The following is a 13121-nucleotide window of genomic DNA, read 5'->3' as shown; positions in this document are numbered from 1 at the left end:
GAGAGATGTGGTTCATTGAATTTTTTTATTGTACATTGCGTGGTCGTGGTATTTTCGTTCGTTCCCGTTCCCACTCGCGACGTCTCGTACCCTGAGCTTCCGCTCCTCGTAAGTGCGTATGATGCGTGGCCTAGAAATTTTGATGCAACGTGCGGCCAGTGTTCATTCCCGCGTCGACGCTGCGCCGACCGAAACACCAACCACACCTCCCCCATCACCACTCCTGGCCGCCGTTATCACTTGAAGTAAGGATCAGCATAGCGGGCGTTCTGCCGCCCGAGAGATAAATTCATCCACTCTTTCTCCCTTGATTGCTAAGTTCTTTGTAACGCGTTTTGTTTTTTCGCATGCTTATCGGGTTTCGCCGGAGACGTCTCCTGGGTGTAAAGGACCACGGGATTTTTCTTATGACTAGCCATATAAAAATGTGCTTTAAAAGTGCCCGTGCTTTGACACTTTGGAGCACGTGAAAATCTTATAATCCGTAAATGCTCAAATTATTCTCTGAGTCTCTAACACCACTCACCTAATAACCCCGTTTCTGCTTTACAAGTATAATTATATGTAACTTATTTGACTCCGGCAAACACGCCTCCGCGCAACTAGTGATTCGCGCAAGTAGCTCTGTTCGCTGAAGTGCACCCGCGCAAGCAGAGGTTCTTACTCAAATTGACGACCTTTTAACATTGTTGCGCACATTCCTTCACCGGCAACCAAGCAAAAATGTTAACAATCCACCTGCTCCCTACAATTTCTAGTCGTACCTTTCTTTTCCTTAACCTCAGATTTCTTGTAGAGACTTACCCATGGCAGTTTGTAGTCCTGGTTCGTCCAGAGGAATCATTGCACTCTCGATTTTGGCCTAAAATACATCATTGACAGAAGATTCATCAGAGGCACACTAGACAGGGAGAACAACTCGCAGGCCCAATTTGTACCCTGCATCGTTGATTGGGCTATTCAGCACGTTGGCTTCTCCCTTACAGCTTACGCGGCTAAGCATGCTTTACAGGAAACATTGTTCCCGAGTTGTTTTTACTGAATCTTAAACGGACCCGGCAACACTTTTTATACTTTTTTGGAAATCTTCCATACTTGTTGAACGTAGTCAGCATACACATCTAGTGCTTAGATATAGGGGCCGCAAAGTACCTCAGCCAAAATTACTGCTCGATATTCATAAGATCTGGCGTATTCATGGGAGGTTGTGGCCGTTACTACACCAGGGTGTCAAATCCTGCTCTGGTGAGGCAGTGCATTACCGGCAATGGCCGCCGGGGTCAGGCCGCACCCCAAGCCCCTTTGTGCAATTCCTCCAATACGCGGATTTCTTTCTTTTTTTTAAATCCGGTGGGAATTGTCCGGCACGGGGATTCGAACCACGGTCCTTCTGCACGCGAGGCGGATGCTCTTCCTCTACGCCAATGGACGTGGGCAGGGCATGTAATGCGAAGGCAAGATAACCGCTGGTAATTAAGGGTAACAAAGTGGATCCCTAGAGAAGGAAAGCGCTGCAGGGGGAGGCAGAAAGTTAGATGGGCAGATGAGATCAAGAAGTTTGCGGGGATAAATTGGTCACAGTTGGCACAAGACCGAGGCAATTGGAGAATAATGGGAGAGGCCTTTGCCCTGCAGTGGGCGTAGATAGGCTGCTGCTGGTGGTGGTGGTGGTTCATAAGATAACTAGAAACTTGCTCGAGGGAGCTTTCCCTCTTTCTTGGTATTGGCCTTCTTCGACCGCTGGAATTACATCATTACAGCGGTGTAGCGGCTATCGGGCGGCTTTCCTTCAACTGCAGCAATGGACTCATTCGATAGCCACTTTTAAAAGAAAGCCGCAAAAGCAAAGCATAAACGGAAGCATATCTGCTGCAACGAGACACGGATGCCGCTCCGTGCTGGCGATAACTACAGTTCTCGCAGCGCTTTCAGACTCGAAGGAACGATTGAAAGCGTTTATCGAAAGTGTTTCAGGGTCCCTTTCAAAGGTTGGGCGACCTTTCTAGTCCCATTACGCACTGGTAGAGCATGGCGGTGGTCATTGGTGAGCGTGCAGTCAGCGAGCCATCTCCGAAATTGGGGGAAGTACAGTTGCTCCAGTAACACCCGGCGGAGAGGTACCAGTACTCTTGCGGCGCAGCTGTTGCTGTAGCCGTGGAACGCATTATGCAGTGTGGGAAGGTGCCGCTGGGTGCTGGAGATATAACTATAGCCTTCACAATGCTTTCACACGCGAAGGAAAAAGTGAAAGCGTCATTGGAAGCGTTCCCAGATATTTTAAGCTGACACCATCCATGGGCACAAAAAGAACACGACTCAGCGCTGGCAGTGAATAAACAACTACAGTGCGATGTATTATCCTTCGTTATTGTGTCCTCACCCAACATTTAAACCGCTTAACATTTTAAATGCTCCAATGAACTTTGGTGCTCAAATAGTTTTGTTTAAATTTTTATTGCTTTTTTGAGTTATTTCTGAATTGTCCTTTTTTATAGAAGACTTACCCAGTCCGAAGTAGCCCTACTAAGTGATACTTTCTGTTTTTTTCCCTCACAGAGGATTACAAACTTATTTAGCCAGGCGATCAAGCAAAATTTAATTTTACAGAACGCGGGTAGTGCTAGAAACGTGTGTTTAGGGCATTAATCTTACTCTCTGGAAGTTTTACTCACTATAAATATATTAAAAAGTTCTAGACAAAGAAAAATAAAACCTAAGCGAAACATTTACTTTATGTACTGAAAGAACATAAGAAACACGAAGACAAACTTGCTGCCACGCCACTGCAACTTTGCCTAAATCACGGGGGCTTTTTAGAACACCGACGCTCTCAAGTAAAACGAACTGAACGTGCTCGGCAGAGCAAAGAGACACACACAAAAATACAGTTGATTCACGCATGTAAACAACAGCAAAAGCAAAAGAGATGCTGAATAAGAGGAGCAGTGACACGATTTCACCAGACACGTGGTGAGATGCACCTGTAAACAGAACCGAAGGGGAATAACACATAAAAGGGGACTAGAGGGTAGAAAGGGAGTAAAAGGGGAGTGGAAAGAGTGAGGAGTCTGACGACGAAGAGGCTGCGCGATGAGAACGAGCTCCCCCTGAGCAGCTCGCTCTGCCACCCGCAGCCCAACCAGGCTTCGCAATTAGCCGAGCGTCAGCCCCAGCTCCCTCCGACGTCGACGAGGTGTTTGCAGCAGTTGGCGTGCCTCGCTTGACGTCTGCCCAGGGGAAGAGGAACGCCACCGCCTGAAACCACTTTAGCGCCGCTAAACCGCAACCCGCCCCGCTGCCTGGTCAGAAGAGGGCGTGTGGTGAGCTCCCCGGCGCTGCAACAGCCGTGCTCCGCTATCCCGCTTTCCTTGGAAATGCTTCCTAGGCTTTGCGTCTTGGTTGTGCCTCAGCCCGACTCCCTTTCTATCAGTGTTTTTTTTTAATTTTCGTAACCTCCGAACGTCCCCCGGCAAAGCTTGTTATTATTTTACTAACCTCGACCTGCGTGATCGTCTTGTCCCATTAGTCGGCTTGGTTTTCCTGAAGAGACTTAGTTTCTGTTACACACAGAAAAGGGCTCTTTTTAAAGACGGCAGCCTTCCTTGCGCTACATAAACACGCAAACTTTGGTATGTCTTTTTGTGTTGCTGTCTGTCTGTCGCTTTCTTCTATCGCCCGTGAAAGAGTTAAAAAATTCTTGAACGACACCTTCAGTTTTATATTCCCAATGCATTTCTCCACTACTAAATCTGGCAGCAATGTTCATTGTTGAGCAAAAGCAAAACATTAGGCGCTATTGAGGCAAGACATCAATATAGAACTGATATTTGCATTGTTCTTTTAATTAAAAATAATGGCCTCTTGATATTTACGAAATAAAATAGGAAAACGTGTCTTGAAAAAATGTTTGGCCCTCAAAATACAAGAAGCGCAATATGCGCTCGCGGTGGCCATTTGTGGCATCGTTCTAAGTTCAAATGTAGCCAAAGGTTCCAGTAGATGGCACATAAAGTAGACCACGGCAAAATTGAATGGACTTGAACCAACCTCCAACATGTTTATCAGGGATAAGCAAAACGGGAGGGGAACAGCGTGTGAGGTGGGAGTAATGAAAAACAGGTATTTATGAAACACGGACGTAGAAGACAATCGTCTTTCGACGATATTTGCAGCAAAGTCAGCAGATACGCAGCCATTATAGTTCTTATAAGTCGTGTTGATACAGCGTGTTCTGGAGGATCTGGGTAGCTTTAATATAACGAAATAATTCCAAGAAATATGTACTGAATTATGTATGCCACAACAATGTATCTAATTAAATGTATTGTTGTTATTACTCCTCCCCCACACGTGTTCGCGCCGTGAGAATATTTACAAAATAAAAACAAACGATTGAAAAACTCTATTAATTGACAGTATTTCCAGCTTCAGGAGCTTTTTGTGTACATTTCGATGTCTGTGGTGTACGCTCAGCTGTTGGATGCTAGCAAAATCAGGCTGTAGCTCTGCATGGCAACCTTATCAGGTATCACCTAAAAGGAGAGCTTTTCTCAAGATGAGTAAAAATTCCTCTTGGCGCCCACGTATGCTCAAGTGCATTGAAGACGCAAGCTTGACAGAATAATACGACGGGTTCGTTTTTTCACGTCCACCCGTCGACACAGCAGACGCGCTGTATGCCGTCCTTTATTCATGTAAAAGTACTTTAATCCCACTGAACTGTGCCTAATCCTACAATATTCCAACCTAATTTATCCTTCTCTACGTCGATTCATCTTACTAATTAATACTGTCAATCTTGCACCGATCGATAATTAACTTTAGTAGTCATTAATCACCTCGTGCTGCCGGCTGGCATGCTTTCACGATTATGATGATAATAATGACGTCGTGTTTATTGGCGCAAGGCACGGTAAGACAAAGCGCACTAATAAATGTTTACGTACTAAAAATTGTGCAATAAGTAAATTGAAATCTTACTAAGATCGAGCCAGATCATATAAATTGAACAAAATAGACCTAACAGGGCTGGTGTACGGGGCCAGGTTCTAGAGTAGAGCTGGCTGGCACGCTTTGGTGCGCTCTGGTTTAAGTTGCTTTTTTCTACCGTTCCTTTTGTCGCCAGGGTAATTCAAGCTCATCTTCCAACGAGATGTATATGGCTTGCATATACATTTGGGTCCGAGCTCTCGGAGATGGCGCTGCGTGCGGCCGCTCTGTTGCGCTTTTCCGTGTCGTGTTTCCTACAGAGAGAATGTTCCTTCAAACAGTATTGTACCAAATGAAGATACTTTGATGCTCAGTGGTACGCGATTTCACTTGTGCTTTATGTGCTTGAAGTTTGCTACAAGATTACAGCTGATAGACAATATACATACGCATACACAATACACAATACGTATACAGAAGCTCTTCGGGTAGTTAAAAGAAATGCGTCTGTTAGGACTCTGATTTCTGAAAGCATTACTCGGCTACTTGCCATAAGTTTTTATAACTCTTGGAACATATCCCTCGGCCTGGGTACTTTTGGAAAGATTTTGGTGGGATGTGGGAAGATCAGTCATTTTTGTTAGCAACAACAAATATCTGGAAATGTTGATAATCTTTGTTATCTGTTTTTCTGACAGGTGGGTGTCTATGTGACCCTCTTTTTTGTGGCACTTTTTCAAGGTTGGTTTATAAGAACAATCAGCTTCAAACAAAACAATAAAAGCAAGTGGTGGAGCTTCAGTTGTTACAAATATCAAGCCATGGCTTCAAGATATATGGTAATATGGTGTTGAAAAGACTAAATACTAATGATCACATCCTTAGAGTAGTAACAACGTGTAAAACGTACCAACCATTTTTGTAGAGTTATGATTTCTATTGTTTGTTCGGCACGACTAAATGGGTGGTCAGCTGGACTAATATACTAATTTTGGTGCGAAGTTACTCAGGACACAAGTTTATGGTGCGTAATAAAGTTGCTGAGGTGAACTTATGATATTAATGACGTCGTGTTTATTGGCGCAAGGCAAGGTAAGACAAAGCGCACTAATAAATGTTTATGTACTAAAAATTGTGCAATAAGTAAATTGAAATCTTACTAACATCAAGCCACACCATATAAATTGAACAAAACAGAATTAAGAGGGCTGGTGTATGGTGCAAGGTTCTAGAGTAGAGCTTATGGTGCGTAATAAAGTTACTGAGGTGAACTTATGATTTACAATTAACTAACAAATATACAAACGCTTAGAAGATGACCAAACAGAATGACGTGCACAGTCGACAGTTGGCTGTCGTATTGTTTGCGCTTCCTGTTGATCCCTTATAGCTTTGTTGTGCGCAGCAAAGAGAACACAGGACGAGGGATACAAGGTCTTTTTCCTGTATTCTCGTCCTGTGTTCTCTTTGCTTCGCTGAACAAAGTTGTAATGGATTACCAACTCTGTCGTACCCGCACGTTGCTAAACTGTTGATCCCGTTATATAGGCGGTTTTTGGAAACAAGTGTGAAGCAACTAGCCCAAAGTCGAACCTTCCTAATCAAATTCAATGCACCAACGCTAGGTGTGAGGAGTATGTAAAACACGGCGATGTCGTTTCTGAAAAAGCCCACTCAGCCCACGAGCATTATTGACTAGGATTTATCCAGGGTGCACTAGTTGAGGGATACTTGCTTGATCCTATTCCCACGCTACTTACTCACCCTCCACAAGCTTAAAACCATTGAACAGCCATACAAAAAGTTTCACAGATCCATTAAAATGTTCCCAAAGGCCTACTTTTCTTACTGTGTGAACTATATGACTTCGGTACGAAAAAACGCATTACCAATAAACACATTTTCGTAAGGCTAGTTTTAACTAGACGATGCTTGTTATCTAGCAAGTTTTTAATTCTTTGTTTGAGTAAAGATTGTATATATTTGCGGATTAAGCTAACTACGCCATAGGAACAATATCGTGAAACTAAAACTTTTCGCACTGTAGATTGGTCTATTGATTGATTGATTGATTCATTGATTGATTGATTGATTGATTGATTGATTGATTGATTGATTGATTGATTGATTGATTGATTGATATAACATTTATATGTCCCCTTTGTTTCATAACGAAAGCCTTCTGGTCCCACGCGGATTTCCACAGCAACGATTTTTTCCACCACATTAGGGGCAGCTCTGGTGTCGCAGAAAGGCAGGGGAGATAAGGTACGCGCCAGAATCTTACCATGGCTGAGCGGGCCAATCTCAGAGCGAACGTAAAAAAATTCCCCGCATTTCCCCGAGGGGAAGAATGTGAAAGTGCGAATGCACGAGTTGAATTTGCGCGGTTCGGTAATGTTCGCGAAAGAGAGATCACACACACACACACGCACAACTACAAAGAAAGAAAGATGCATTTATTCACAGACACCTATTTGTGTTGTCGTTGTACTTGATTGCTAGAGCGGATCTCAGCTTTGAAATTTCGTGTCAGTACTCCTTTAAGCGGGTGCATTAGCCCTTCTCACGCCCGATTCCTGGCCAATCCCCCACGTGGGTATGTGCCATGTCAGCGGCCAGGCAGCGCGTGCCCATCTCCCCCCGTTGCTAAGGAAGACGAGGAACACGCGCACCCGCGGCAGTTGCTATACGGACTACGGCGGCGGACGATATAGGCTCGCTTAAGAAGTGCATTCGCACTTAAAACGGTTCCCGTTAGATATGGTAGGAAGACTAGGCATGAAGGGCAACAATAGAATGGGTCGGGAGCCGGAAACCCGAAACCGCAACGGCAGGCATTGCAACCACGGAAGGAAGGCAAGAAAAGACGGTTGGTGGAAACCTAATACGCCCCATCGCCTGCTCTAAAATACAGGAGGCGATGTACGCCCACAATGTTCGACGAATGCCGGATCTGAGAATTTTACTTCCATGTTTCCCTCCGGCACCGAGCCACACTAAAAGAAAGAAAAACCAGCGAAAAAGGGCTGCGCTGGAAATAGTAACTAGGTTCAATGTGCCCCATCGCGTACTTAAGATTGCAAGAAGAACGACCGTTCTGCGTTGTAAACAACAGTTCTTGCTTTTAAATACGGTGTGGCAACTTGATCGACCTAACTGACTTAGCAGGCGTAATTCCTAAAGAGTATTCAACCGGAGGCAAGAAATTCTGTATTTGCTTAAACCGTTACAGTGAACATTGCTACTTGATTCCTCGCTTCGTGGAGAAATACAATCGAAGTACGACAGACGCATCAACATATCAGTGCAGATTAAACACGAGGTCATGTTGAATTTATAGACGTGTCGGTAATAAGTAACTTCGGCTGAAGTTTTAGAGAAACCAGCGATATGGAGGACAAAGACACAAGGAAAGAGAAGACAACACACACAGCACTAGACCAACCTGTGTGTCGCCTTTTCTCGCCTTCTTTCTTTTTCCTTTGTTTTGCAGGTTTTCCGGAAACCTGAACTTCAACCAACTGTCTCAGCAAGCTACACACCTTCTTCTCGATTGTCTATAGATGAAGGTCTTGTGTTGTTTACGCGGAATGGCAATACACGGCGACAGCTTTCTGAAGCAACGGAGAGAAAGCTACCGGTGGGGAGGGAAGAAGTAACTGTTTCGTGTTACTTCGTCAAAGTAGTTCCCGATAAACTGGTTTCGGTTTCAATTTTGGCGTCACAGATACGCTTTTGCTGCAGTTCATTTCTTCATATGAACTCCGGACTTGAGGGCACTAAACCACGATCAACGAGCATACAAGCCTGTTGGCGTCTCATTCTCTACCCTCCAATTGTTTTTGATCCCAATATAATGCTTTGACTGGAGAACTCCCCTTGACGTAGTATATTCCACGGTGGATGATACCGTCCATGGAATTTGATATGGTTCTGCTTCGTCCAGTAATGGCGTAACTTTTGCCGGCGCTTCAGTTTTAAGGGCATGCACTGATATATAAACTCTTGTGGATCAGCAGCACGGTTTTTGTAGCGTGCTTACACAGTGTAGGCGCGGTATACCGAAAGAGCAGCACGCACGCACTACGGAGTGAAGTCAAATTCCATTTGGATAGCATTGAGTGCTTTGAAGGGTTCCCCTAAGGTACTGCTGCACTCGTTCTTGCTTAAGTCTAGGTGGTCTTCCAATCAACAAACGAAGCCGTTTTAGGTTTTGGGTACTTCAGAGTACCCATCAGAACTTCCGTATTGAGCCGTGCGACTGTACGCTCGCATACGCAGGCAAGCTGGCTAACCAAACGAAATGCGGAAACGACGGACAGTCCCAGCTGCGTCGGTCTCACTTGTGCGTACACGTTGCAGGCTTCCTGCTTTATTTGTTTTGACAGCTTTTGTTCTCAAGCTTCTTGGAACTTCTATGCGGCTAATGAAGTGGCGGGAGACCGGGGAAAGAGGCGAGTTAGGCCGCTACGAAGAGGACGCGACGTATTTTCTGATGAAAACCTATGCGACTCCGGTGGTGAACGCCGCAACCCAATAAGCCCGAAAATCTAAACATTCTTTTTGTTTCATATATTCTGATAAATAATTTAGTGGAATTATCCAACAAAGGCTAAAAATTAAGACATAGTTATTTTTAAATTGCTTAGCTTCCACCCTGAAAGATATTTGTGTTGAACTACTTCGAGCTGCGCAGCCACACGGCGTGGTTAGGATTTGAAGCGTTGACTGCATTGCCACAGAAAGTTGTCCCCTGATATACGAAGATATTTTCAACCTCATATGCTAGAATTATAATGCCCCAAGCTGTGTATGTGTACAAGCGTGCGCTCGTGCGTCCACTTCAATTAAGCACTTTTTGGTAGGAGGTAATAAAGGGAAGCATTTTAAAATTTCGAAATTGCTCCCGTGTGTTTACGACGAGCGAAGCATAAATTATATTTCTTGTAATAAGTACCGCGTCCAATAAACACAGGTTTCCTTGAAAACCACATAACGTACCAACAAACGCTACGCCAAAATATATTACGCGATAATATTATGCCGGATGGTTTTGATCTTAGCTGTTGCGTACTAATGCAGGGTATCCTTATAAAATAAGATCTTGCGTACTGATTCTCTGCTACATGTGCAAACAGACATTTATTTGGGCCCAACTAAAAAACATTATGCAGAAGATGTGGCACAAGGCCAAGAAAGGAAAGTATATGGAATAATAATAATACCTTGCCGTGAAGGCGACCGAAAAAGAGGTCCACCAGGAGATAAGTCTATGTCTTCCGGGCAAATACCCTGTCGGTATGGATTAATACAAGCTTGACAGGGTTTGACGCACGGTATATTAACCTGACACGAGCTTAGTAATGCTTGATATAACGTGTAATGATGCGTGTAAAAGATACGGAAGATAGCGACTGAAAGAGTGCATTAGAATGGACCGAGCCCGATAGGTGCTGCGGCGGTGCGCTGCACGGTTATTTTCCAAACGGATTGGTTCCAGCTGTATTGTCGCCCTGCGATACGGCCCCTATGGTGTTAGATCTTCTGCTTAGTGTGGCCGCCATGTGATGACGTCAGCTATGATGACAATCGGGAACGGGCTTGATTTCCAAACGACATGAGCTGCTAGGAAGATGCCCGGTGGCGAGAGGTTGCATCACAAGGGCGCCGTCGCTGTTAGGTGGCTCTGTCTGCGGCACTGATGCTGTTCGTCTGGTTCATAGTGGTAACCCCTAGGTTGGCGGCCCCCGCTTTCTCGGTGGGCGGCTGTATGAAAAAGGCGCCTCACACGCAAGCTCGTGTCAATGCTCGCGGCAAGATTGCCCTGCTTGTCCATGCAGCCGATGCGCGGTGATAGCCGTGGCAAAGTGTATTTGTACGCACGTTTGGTGCGGTAGGACACAGAGTGCATGCGGGGTATAAAAATAATCCGCAGTGTCAACGTTCTCCTCGTGCAAGCGCATAAGCCAAAACTCTCGCGGAAAAAAGGTGCAGGAACATTCCTTCTCTAGAATGCAGGTAAATACTGCATGTTTCTTGCATTGTGGCTCACAGCAGCCACAAGGGCGATGACTCCTGTGTTGTGTTGCCAAGGGGCTCGGATGCATATCCTCGAAGTATGGAGATACTGCAAAATGCGGAGGACAGCGCAGTGGGCCTAAGTGCTCCATTGTGCACTTGGAGCTACCCGCTTTCTTTATTGAGGCACCGAACGATGTTTAGGTAGAAGGACGTCACGGAACTATTTCTGTTCCAAATTGTGTAAAAATGTTCGGCAAATTGCGATCATTCCCGATATTTAGTTTTTGGGCAATGTACACTCCTATTCAGGCGCAAAGCTCAATTAGCCCAGTCAATTTCCATGAAACATCATAGGCGCTATCTTTGGTAGCCCGACGAGCTTTGCCGTTTTTTGCAGTAGCATCGTTTGGTTGCCTATTCTTTGTGTTCATGTTGTCGGGTTGATTGGTTCGGATTCCACAATGTGTGTTTCGCGTGACAAAAGTGGAAATAATCTTAGGGCATGTCTAGTTATTTGTACAAAATTACTGAAGCATTTTTATATTTCATAGAGCTTGCTTTGCCCTGTGGGTTTTTTTCGGCTTCCCGCTACTCTTTATTGCGCATTTTAATGCGCAGTGTCATTTTTTTCCGCACCATCCGTAACATGCTGTTCCTTCCTATTTTTAAGCTCCGTCCGTCCTCATGTGCTACCGGTCTAACACGTACGTGCTACCAACCGATTTCGACCATTTTTTGGGAAGTTGGAGTGTACTATATGAAACCTTACTCCCTAATCCTAAGTTTCGGTATATACCATATAGTTGCTGCTTTTATTTCAGCAAATTAATTCTTACCTACAGAGTAACTCATAAACACAGGAAAATTATGGAAACTATTTAAAAGCAGTAATGCCTGCTACTTCATGGGGCGTTGAGACGGATGCTGGGACATGCACCAAGGAATCCTAAAATTAGCCGATGATTTCTTTGCACGCTCATTGTAGGAGGTGCGACCACTAGAAAATGCATACGCTATCTCAATAATCCACATGTAATTTTAAGCCTACCAAAGTGTACTGCATTGAGGTGTTGGAACAACGCTTTATGGGACGAGATGCCTGCTGCGTTCGCACAATATTCCACGGTGTGCGCAGCAAATCATACGTCACTATTTTCGGCCGTTGTTTCCGCTCTCATCATAGTGTTTGTAGATTTCATCTCACTCATCCACTGCTGTCTTTTATCGGTGAAATTTGAACTCCTTGAATCTATTCGAGCATCTGTCCCGGTGCTGCTTTGATGTCCCAGTCGTTTCTGCTGCACAGCAGCCTTGTGATTGCTTTTTGACTGTGCGTGGAATTATCAAAGAACGGTTTGTACCATTGGCGCAATCAGGCATACACAATACTCTGTCATAAAAGTGCTTGCATCGAGGAACCCCCTAACATTCTTCAATGGTGTCTAACTCAATTAGCGGTTCCGTATCCAGGGGCTGCATCGTGGTAAAGGGTGCTCAGGTAGATGCACTTAGTAACGTACGTACCTGCGTACGAATATATTTTCGCAGCAATCAGGCATACTTGAAGTTCCCATCAGAAGAGGGGAAACGAAAACAATATGGCGGCAGATTAGAGATGTTGGACTGGTGCTGAGCACGAAAGAAGCCGGATTTCGAATGCGTGGCTCAAAACCTGTGGCCGCTAGAATGGCGCTGCAGCATAGGTCTGGTTGGTACGCCCTCATGAGTAATAGAGCATACATGACAAACAGTACTGTTTTTTTCAGTCCCGCTTCTTGGCTTCCCATGGTAAGAGAAGACGGTCACCCGAACAACCGAGAAAATTGAATTAGGCATTTGTTAATTCATTCCCTTTGGTGTACTTGTTTATTCACTTTTTTATATTTAGTTAGTTGCTTAGTTCGTTAGTTAATTAGTTATGTAGTTATTTGGTTAAGTTAGTTATTAAAACTCACTGCGCCAACGAAGCAATTTTGAAGGGCAGTGTGGGGTTCTAAAACGCACAAAGTACTACTGCATAGACCATCAGGTTGGAAAGTACAAATCCCCAGATCAGGCCACATTGGAAAGAAATGCACTAAAGGCTGCTACAACGGTGCTGCTCTTTTAACGTAATCTAAACACAAATCTCTTCGTTAATTAATTTTTCCCTTATGAACCGATCCTTT

At 44.6% G+C, this 13121-nt stretch overlaps 1 protein-coding gene across 1 annotated transcript in view; it reads left to right on the top strand.

Moving 5' to 3' along the window:
* LOC144175109 (putative G-protein coupled receptor No18) overlaps positions 1 to 13121 on the top strand; it is a 209848-nt gene that overhangs the window by 56568 nt on the left and 140159 nt on the right. The gene's annotated exons all lie outside the window — the stretch shown is intronic.

The sequence above is a fragment of the Haemaphysalis longicornis genome, unplaced genomic scaffold, assembly GCF_048455015.1.
Source record: "Haemaphysalis longicornis isolate Haplotype H1 unplaced genomic scaffold, Haemaphysalis longicornis Haplotype H1 scaffold_3, whole genome shotgun sequence".
NCBI classification, from domain to species: Eukaryota; Metazoa; Arthropoda; class Arachnida; order Ixodida; family Ixodidae; genus Haemaphysalis; species Haemaphysalis longicornis.
Note: the sequence above shows the minus strand (reverse complement) of the source record. Positions and strands in the feature narration are given on the sequence as shown.